Source organism: Humulus lupulus, chromosome X, assembly GCF_963169125.1.
Source record: "Humulus lupulus chromosome X, drHumLupu1.1, whole genome shotgun sequence".
NCBI classification, from domain to species: domain Eukaryota; kingdom Viridiplantae; phylum Streptophyta; class Magnoliopsida; order Rosales; family Cannabaceae; genus Humulus; species Humulus lupulus.
The window spans coordinates 174,114,844-174,125,355 of NC_084802.1; positions in this window are offsets into that span (position 1 = coordinate 174,114,844).

The following is a 10,512-nucleotide window of genomic DNA, read 5'->3' on the forward strand; positions in this document are numbered from 1 at the left end:
CCGATTTAGGGTTCCGGGGACACTGCTTTTGTAGAGTCCAAGAATGTTTACTTAGCCTAGCTAGATAGTAGTAGGAGTTAGTATTAGTTAGTAGTATGTTAGTTACCGTGGATTTTGTTTCAAGTCGGCACTTAGATGGAAACTCATAGCAACAGTTATGGATTTTATAAGTTTAACCTATAGTTTAAGAATATTAATTATAACATAAGGTTTGATTAATATTGCTGGTCGAAGATATATTATTTATTATAACCTATGGTTTAGATAAAGCCAATAAGGGCATGACACTTGTCATAATCATGATTATTAAGGAATTAAGTATTTTTTATGAATAGTTTTAATAAAAGAAAGATCTAGAAGCTCTAGAACCTTCCAACAGCTGTTAGGATCGTATTATGATTCAATCAAAGTTGTTTATCCAATTCTAATTATGCTGAAAAATTGCAAATACGTGTTTGATATATCTACATATGCCGATATATCGCAACATAGGGGCCGATATATCGCTTATGGAAGATACGGAAAGCACGCGACTTTGCACGAACGATTGAACAAACCCCGGGAATACAGGGGGAGGCGATATATCGCTTAGGGTGGGCAATATATCGGCTCCATGAGTATAGTTTTGAAAGTTTAACTTTTGAATTTTAAAAATACCCTTAACCACTTAGACTTGCCTTTGAACGATTTTGACCGAGTTCTGGGCGTCAGTTGAACGAAAATTCAAATCTTTTTCATTTTATAATCATTTATTTATTCAAATTAAAAGGGGTTAGTTTCACTCCTTGAACTCTATAAATAGGACCTAGTACTCAGCCATTTTCTTCATTCTTCAAGCATTTGATCAGAGCCTCCAAGGTGCTAGTGTTACTATAGAGAGATACAATTGGGTTTTGGATTAAAGCTTTTTCATTCTAAGCTTTTATAAACACTTGGAAAGTGAGAAATAGAGTGTTTTTGATATTGAGATTTAGACCAATTCATAAGGTCATTCAAGGTATTCCTATTCTTGAAGTCCAATTCTTTATAATTCTTTAGTTTCTTGTATTCAGATCCTAAATCTTGTTATTGATTCTTGATCAGGTATTTAAGTTTTTGAAACTTAAGGTCTTTCTTGGAAAGTTTCTTCTTGATGGTTTAGTTCCCATATTCATCTTTATTCTTAAAGATTCTCACCCTTTTCTACTGTTGGTTTATAGGAGTTTCTAAATCTCGATCTTGTTCCCAAATATCCCAGCTTTTGGTAAGGAAAATAGGCTAGATATATGTGTTTATATGTTTATGTTATGATATGTTTTATGAGATGATATGACATATGTTATGTTATATGTTTTATAGTCCTTGGGCAGATGACTTGTTTAGATAACAAGCCCCAAGAATATGTTTTATAGTCCTTGGTCATATAACTTGTTTAGCTAGCAAGCCCCAATAATTTATGGGCATGTGACTTGCTTAGATAGCAGGCCCCACAAATTTATGGGCATATGACTTGCTTAGTTTAACAAGCCTCAAGAAGTATGATGGCCATTGTATTCATATGTGATATATGTTTTGTAGTATATGATATAGTCTTATGTTTATGATTTATGTTATATGATTGTTTGTAGATTTTCCTTGCTGGGCATTAGGCTCACTCCTTTATTTTTAGTGTGATACAGGAAAATAGATATGGAGGTGTAAGGATTCTTGGTAGCTTGGCTTGTGTGTTAAGGATGAAGGGAATTCAATGGACGGCGTGTCAATTGAGGACGACGTTATTTATTTTTAGTCTTTTAAATTATGTTTTTGATGTAATTCCGCAACTAGTATTTAAAGTTTATGTTTTATGTTTTATCAAACAATGGGTACCCATACCATATTTTATATTTGATTTTGTAATATGCACAATATTATTTTGGGGTTTTAATAAAGTTATGATTATTTCTTATGTATGTTTTCTCCAAGCTATGTCTAGTAGTTTTAATGGTCCAAGGTCTTAGAAATAGTTGGGTCATTACACCTTTCCCTTAGAAATTTATTTCCTCCTCCACTCCCTGAGCACTTGTCTTAGGGATTCTCGTGTTTTAGCCATCTTTCTTTCGATCAAAATGCTAACTGCTTGGTTTTTGTTTCAGATGTCTGAGGAGCTTCGTGAATTATACCAACAAGGATTCTACACCTTTGAAAAGGAGATCTTTTCCATGTCCCAAGAAGGAGGCAGGTGACAAGAAGTTAGATTAGCAGAGGCCCAAGCACCAGCACGGGAGTTGGTGGTACGAGAAGCTACTTTTATCGCAGCCGGAGATGCCTTACCTTTACACCAGTACTTCATCAATTTTCTGAAGTACGTGGGATCGCTCCCTTCGAGTTGTCCCCCAACAGGTATAAGGTCCTCGTGGGCCAGAGCCTTCTACAGCGGAGATCCTGTACTTCTATAGCTTCCATATCACACAGAGAAAAAAAAGAGTGACCTCGACGGGTACTATGTCTTAATGAAGTATGCCCAACCCAACCTAGTATACAAGGCTCCTCACCGCAACGAGAGCCATGCACGGGATTAGACGGACCATTTCTTTTTAACCAACGAATTCCTAGCATAAACTAATCCTTCCCTCATACTCGAGTTCTCCAGGGATGGTGAGTATCTTCGCATCCTCTGAACTTTGTACTCTCCCGTTCTCATTGCTCCAATACTTAGTAGTTTCTGTTATGTAGGTCCTTTTTGACGAACTCCTTACATCCAAGCGTATGAAAATCTCTTGTAGGAGATGAAGGGTCTCCCAGACATAGAGCTGGAACTGAGCCAGCTGGTCACGAAGGCAAACCTAAGGGTCATAGACCTTCTCATAGCAGGGCATGGTATCAACAATGTGGACTTGACCGAGTACAAAAATTTCAACAAGTCTCGTGAGCTGGCTTCCCGCCATATCAGCTACATTGATGGGTGGGTCATTTATATATTCAACCAATGAATGTTGGTGGAATGATTTGAGAACTCTCAAGTTGTCCGAGCAACCCAAGAAGCTCAAGAAGAACGGGAGCTCGAGGAGAAGCTCCATGTGGGGATAAAGTGTCCATCCATTGACCAAGGTAAATCTCCTATTATTGTTTATAACGCTAGAAAAGTAGGAGACGGGGTACGTCTCGAGCATGTGTGGGTCTTTCCCTCACTCTGCTGATATGGGCTCACCTCAGACCGCCCCAGGACTACTGAAGAATTCCCAAGACTACCAGGACCTAATCAACGTGTACCTCCATCATGCCACTGGATTACGTGACGTCCTTCCACGTAGACTAGTTTAGTATGAGACCAAATCACTCTGGAGATGGGAATTCTTGTTAGGGAGTTTGCACACACAGTTGTTCTTCTGGAGGAGTTGCCTAATGGTGGGGCTTCCGAGAAGCCCACGTGCTCTCAACTCACGTCTTTTAATTTATGTCCGTTGATACATTTTTTTTTATTCTGCAAATGATAATTGTTTTCCTTTGTTTATGCACAACAAATGGGGTTAGCTGACATTGCTTGTTTAGCTCTTAGACTTGGAGTAGGTCCAAGTGGGCCTGCGGCCGGATGATCAAAGAGGTCTCACGAGGAAGCAGTACCCCCTCCGCCAGCAAAGTGACAAAGGTCCTCCCCCACCCCCCAAGGGAGAGGTTCCTCGAGTAGAGGACATGACCGTATATGAGATTTCCTCGTCACCCTCTCTAGCTGCTGAGGAGACCCCAGGAATTGAGGGCCAGGAAATGGAAAATCAACCCAGCCTCCTGGTGTATCCTTAGAAGTATGAGCGGGTGATGCTCGAGCGTTTCCAGGCAATGCTCGATCACTTCGAAGTGTGGATGGAGGAGGGAAACAAGGCCTTGCATAAGACTGTGAAGGCTCTTTGCCCACTAAATCCTCCAAAGGAAAGGCCAGGGGAGCCCCCGATAGGCCGCGAGAAACTGGAGAATCTTTTAGCCTCAAAGCTAGGAGACGTGGTTGCTCCATTGGCGGATAAGCTCCTTCAAGGAGTCAGCTGAACAATGTGTGAGCTGAGTGTTTGTAACTACGCCCAACTACATGATAACAACGAGGCTTATCTCATCTCCTCCTGCTGATATGCCACTGTCCGGGTAAGTTAGCTTCCACCAGCTATTCCTTCCCTATTGTGTTGTGATATAAACTGATCAATGATTTTCTTGAATTTCAGTTGACATTGGCCTGCCAACTTCTTTGGGACATTATGATTGAGAAGTCTTACGAGCTTGGGCCAGAGTGGCGACACTAGAGGAGAAGGTGAGGGTACCCTCGAAGGAGTTGACTTGCCTGTGGACATTACTAGAGGTAGAGCAGGCCCACACCCAGGCACTCGAGGAGGTGGCAGAGGAACTACAGGCTGCAAAGGATGGGGCCCAGAGAGCCAAAGAGGAGGCTGCCTGGGCTAGTGATGACAAGGCTCTCCAAGATGCAGAGAAGACCAAGTCCCTTTAGCAAGAAGTGGAGGTCCTTAAAATTAACGTCGATACCATTGCGGAGAACACGTTCTATGTGGCCTGGTTCCACAATAGAGAAATGGACTTGGAATTCACCGAGGAGGCTGACAAGTTTCGATTGCTCTTCAAGGAGCGCTTGCGGGTGGAAAAAGCTGCTAAAGCTACCAATGTTGCTGCCAAGGAAACTGGCGTAGCTCCGGAGGCAAACCCCATCATTGACATCATTTAAAAGGTTCATCCCAACGAGGTCTATCCCGCTTGTCCTTTGTTATTTTGCTATTTTAATTTCTAGGCATGTGTGCCATCTCTCTTTTCTCTTTTCCTAGGGTACAAACAATTAAAAGCTCGAGCCCCCAAGCGCGATTGTGTGTACAATATTTTGGATGGCCTTTTCTTGTACCATTTACTTATTTGCATTCTTTTCCTTTCCACTTAACACGTTTTTTGTTGGGAAAATTTATACAGGATCTTAATTATTTTCATGTAAATCATATATTAAACACATTAATATAAGACAACCTAGAATATGTTTCTACAATTGAATTTAAACAGAGATAATGATAAGAACACTTACATTATATGCAACAGAATGTATTAGTCATTCCTTCAGTTTCTCTAACACTGGAATCCTTTCTGTCGCAGGGTATCACCAAGAAACTGAACCGATCTTCAAATTTCTTCATAGTCTTCCAAAGTATCCTTAGAATCACCTACACTAGAGTGGGAAATTCTCAACACACGAGATAGATACAAAGAAAAGAAGAATAGAAGAGAATATTGAGGCTTAGAAAAGGACTTATGTTGTAGAGAGAATCTAAAGTCTAGAGCCTCAAGAATAGATCTTTTGATCTTCTCAAAATAATTTTTTCAAAATATTATATCAACTCTCACTTAGCATTCCTTTTATAGGCTCAATTAGGTCATGTATTTTAATTAAAAAATTAATAAAATAATAGATAATATCAGCCATTAGGTTGAAATTATCATGGGCTTTAGGCCCATAAAATTTCCTATTTAATTATAAGCTCAATGGACATAAAATCAAGGCCTGTATTATTTTCTATCGATTAATTATTTAAATCATTCATCAAATTAAATATTTATAATTTGAACCTTGATTTAAACTTATTTATTAATTTAGACACCAATTTGTCTTAATTAATAAATCTGCCATAAAATCTCTTTTCTTCTCTTAATTGTATAACTCTATGAAACTATCCAAAATTGACCTGGTCAACTTTGATAATTCTAATTGATAATTAAATCAATTAATTGAGACTATCTAGATGATTTTATCCAAAGTACAGTAGGGACCATGGACCTATGAAATCAAGCAAGTTATCATAAATTTAACAAATAAATTTACTAACTTATTAATTCCTCGTGACTCAACCAAAGACTCAGAATTGCACTCTTGAATTCATAGAACACTATAAAAAAATATAGATACGTTATTAATTATCCATTGTTACAACCATAATTTTCACTCAATCTTCTATAGAAGGTCTACAATGAGATGGGACTAAAATACTATTTTACCCCTCCTTGTATTTTATCCTTAAAACACTTAGTTCCTTGTAAATGATATTTCAGTAAACTAATATTAATTACTGAAATGAGATCTCTATCATTTATCACCTTAAACCAAACTAAAAGGAAACCATCGTTTTACTTCTTCATCAGAAGCTATAGATGTTCATATCTATGATTAACACTCCCACTCAATTATACTACCGAGTTCCCAAGATGTAAGTATGGGCTAGTCCGTAGGGTAAGGTAGTAATAAACAAGTCAAAGAACTCAAGTAATACAATCAGTTAGAATACTTCCACTAAAAATTGAGATTGAATGGACCTATGGTTGACTATATGATATGACTAGAATAGATAATAACGATATGTTTATTTATCCTATCTACTATCAATATCGCTCTAGTCTGATGTAACAAATACATCTGATATTATCTACATTGCTAATGTTCTGGAAAGAACATAACACTACGATGTGTAGGTAGATCATATCGTAGATTGGTAAGTCAGTGTAAATCCTATGTCCAGAATAATCTTAGGAATAACTTATGTTTGAACATATAATCATATTTATATTTCACTGTGATTACGTCACTAAATATGATTAGCTATATGCTCAGGATTTAATAGAAGTTTATATTAAACAAATAATCATGAAAATAAAACATGTGAGCAAAGTGATTGACCAAGTCAAAAATTGATTTCGGCTCTTTTATTGATAATAAAATGAGATTACAAAGAAATTGGGTTTAATTAGGGCATAAAATGCCAACAAACTCCCACTTGCACTAATTGAAACTAATGCCTTAATTCTACTAATCCCATTTCCTTTATATGCTTATCAAATGTAGCTTCTGGTAGTGTCTTTGTAAACGGATCTGCAAGATTGTCTTTAGATACAATCTTCATAACCTTCACATCTCCACTGGCCCCATATTTTTGAATTATGTGAAACTTCCTTTCTATATGCTTAATCCACTTGTGACTTCGAGGTTCTTTCGAGTTGGCAATCGCTCCTGTGTTGTCACAAAACAACACAAGCAGTTTATCCATATCTGGAATAACACCAAGATCTGAATAAAACTTCTTTAGCTAGACTGTTTCCTTCCCTGTGTAACGCCCCACGTTACAATCACACCCCTCCTCCCCTTAGGGTTCCGACGTCCCCGTCAGCCACACTTTCGGCTAGGTCAAGGCTCTGATACCATTTGTAATGCCCCACGTCACTATGGTTGCTTCCTGGAATGACGACTAGCCTTACAAACCAACACGAGTCTTTCCAGCATGCTTTGTCCTCACTTGCACGCTTCTTGGGAAAACTTCCTAGGAGGTCACCCATCATGAGACTACTCCAGGTAAAGCACGCTTAACTTTGGAGTTCTCAAGTGATGGGCTACCGAAAAGAAGATGCATCTTGTTCGCATAGGTAGTACCCATCAATCCATTTACGCCCTCTTCAACTGTGTAGTCCCATACCTACTTAGTCTTAGAAATATCACACTTGACCTTCCCCAGGTGATGTGGGATTGCACATATTTTTACCCCGTCTTTCCCTCTATGGATCATGGGATTCTGAGTGTCACAATCACCACCCCTTAGGGGTCCGACATCCCCGTCAGCCACACTTCTGGCTGGGTCAAGCTTTGGTACCATTTGTAGCACCCCATGTCACTATGGCTACTTCATGGAATGACGACTAGCCCTGAAAACCAACACAAGTCTTTTTAGCGTGCTTTGTCCTCACTCGCACGCTTCTTGGGAAAACTTCCCAGGAGGTCGCCCATCATGAGACTACTCCAGGTCAAGCACACTTAACTTTGGAGTTCTCAAGTGATGGGCTACTAGGGGGTTTTTTCCTAAGGATAGTTTCTAAAATTGGTGAGGCTCGAGGGCTCGAACCTAGGCGCTTGGGATAATTTCTACAACTCGGTTTGGTAGAAATTGAGGTCCCGGAGGCTATTTTTTGTCTCTTAAGTATTTATTTGGATTAGAAGTTGATGATTACCCATTGGCCACTGTGACTAGGTTTATCGCCAAGGCTGAGGACTGAGAATCATGCTTGGGATCGATCTGTATCCTCTGCTCAGAATTCAAGGTAAGAAAACTGTACCCTTGTGTGGTTGTGAATGTGATTGAGATTCCCAATTATTGATTGCTTTTACTTTGTGCTTGTAAAATTGATATGATATAACAAAATGATCAGCCTAAGGGAGACGAGGTTAACGGTAAACGTACTAAGCGCGGTCTAGCCTAAGCGAGTCAGGGCCAGCTAGATCAGCAGAGGCTCGGCATAAGTGTACCAACCCTGATTATTTGAGAACTTGGGATTATGTGCTTATCATTGACTAATTAAATGTTCATACCCTATTTTATGTTTAAATGGGATGATAAGCATGATTGAATATTCTTATGGCTATATGTGTTTGTTGTTCTTGGTTTTCTTGCTGGGCCTTGGCTCACGGGTGATATGTGGTGCAGGTAAAGGAAAAGGGAAACTGGATCAACCATGAGTTAGAGAGCCCTGGGGGCAGAATGTACACAGTCAGCTACTCGACCGCCATAGCCGAGCAAAAGTATAGGGACAGAAGCCAGAAACTTGTATTTTTCCATTAGAGTGGCCACTGGTTGTGTATAACTTTTGAAAATTGTAAATTTGTCTTTAAAACCATGTTTTTGGGATCCCATGTACCAAACATCTATTTTAATGAAAATTAACCGTTTACGATCAAACTCTTTTAACCTTAACCTAAATATTGACTTTTGGATCACATTTGTACTCAAATGACTTGATTAGTAAGTCCTGCATTATTTCAAATACACAGTGTAATGGTCTTGGTTATCCAGGGCGTTACAACATGGTATCAGAGTTGTCTAGGTTTAAGGGTTCTTGAAGACTGGCTCGACTTGTACACTCACCGCTAAAGACAAGCTCGACTCAGGATTTGGTAATTGTGTATATGTGATTATATGTTTAAATGTTTGAATGAAATATAAATGTTTTAATGTGTGTGATTAATAGGGATCATGAGATACTGATAGGGCCTGACCCTTGACTGCTGTGTGATTATAATGAGGCGTGCTTATTAGCATTGCTGTTGTATGTGAATGAATATTTTAATGATTGTTTGCATCTTGATTGCTTATGTGGTTTGATTTTTAATGGTGAACTATGGAAAGATTGTTAACCTGTCATCATTGCCTGATCATCGAGTCTTTTATTACATATAAACTTGTATAGCTATGAGTCCAAAGCGATCTATACGACTAGCTGGCACAAGGTCTGGGGCAAGAGATGATGATCTAAGCCAGAACCCTTCGCCAGTTCCTGAGAAATAGCAGCAGATACTTGCAGACATGCAAGCTCGGACATAGAGTTAGGAAGAGCATATTCACCTCTTGAGACAGCATGCCCCGTCAGGGAGTGTTGCCCCTATTTTTCCACCTATTGTGGTACCAGTAGTTCAGACACCTGAGGTTGGGAGCAGGTGGGAGCCATTGTATGAGCGGTTCAGGAGACAGCAACCTCCAACTTTTGAGGGAGCACCAGATCCATTGAAGGCTGAACAGTGGATGAGTATGATCACTTCTATCCTAAATTTTATAAGGGTGGAAGGAAATGACTAGGTGGCCTGTGCCACCTACAAGCTTAGAAAGGATCCCCGTATTTGGTGGGAGGTGGCCTCACAGACTAGAAATATTTCTACTTTGAGTTAGGATGGGTTCAGAGATCTATTCAACCAGAAGTATTATAATGTTGCCATCAGGGCCGCGAAGATAAATGAATTCATAGGGCTGGTACAGGGCAGCATGAGAGTTACAAAGTATGCCCTGAAATTTGATAGGTTGGTGAAGTTTGCATTAGACTTGGTGCCTACAGATTTTTCCAGACAGGACATGTTTATCTGAGGGCATAATGCTATGATAGCCCAGGATGTGAGGATTACATCGGTACTTGGGCAGACGACTTATGCTCAGGCCGTTGAGAAGGCTCTTACCGCTAAAGAGGCAGAAAACAAGATCTGGAGGGAGAACGCTGTGAGACGGGAGGTTCGCAGGGCAATGCCTCCATCCACAGGGTTCAGTAGGGGTGGAGGCCCCAGTGATCTAAAGAGGAAGACCCTTGACACTTCGACCACTGTTGGTCTTGATAGGAGGGGTCGCGGTGCTCAGGGTGGCCACTAGGGTGGCAGTGAGACATGGAGGAGTTACCTTGAATGCATGAGGTGCAGGAAGCGCCATCTGGGCAAGTTTCGGGCAAAGGCTTGCTATTTGTGCGGGGTGGTGGGACACCTCAAGAAAGATTGCCCATTAGGGAAGAAGGTGGAACCAAGGAAGGTGGACAGCATGACTCCAGCTCGAGTTTTCACCTTGACGTAGGCGGAGGCCAAGGCTAGTCCCTCAGTAGTGACAGGTCAACTTTCTAGCACTGGCTCATCTTATACTATATTGATTAACTCTGGTGCTACACATTCATTTGTTTCTAGTAAGGTAATTGATAGATTGTGTAGGTCTAGTGATTATCATACTGCGG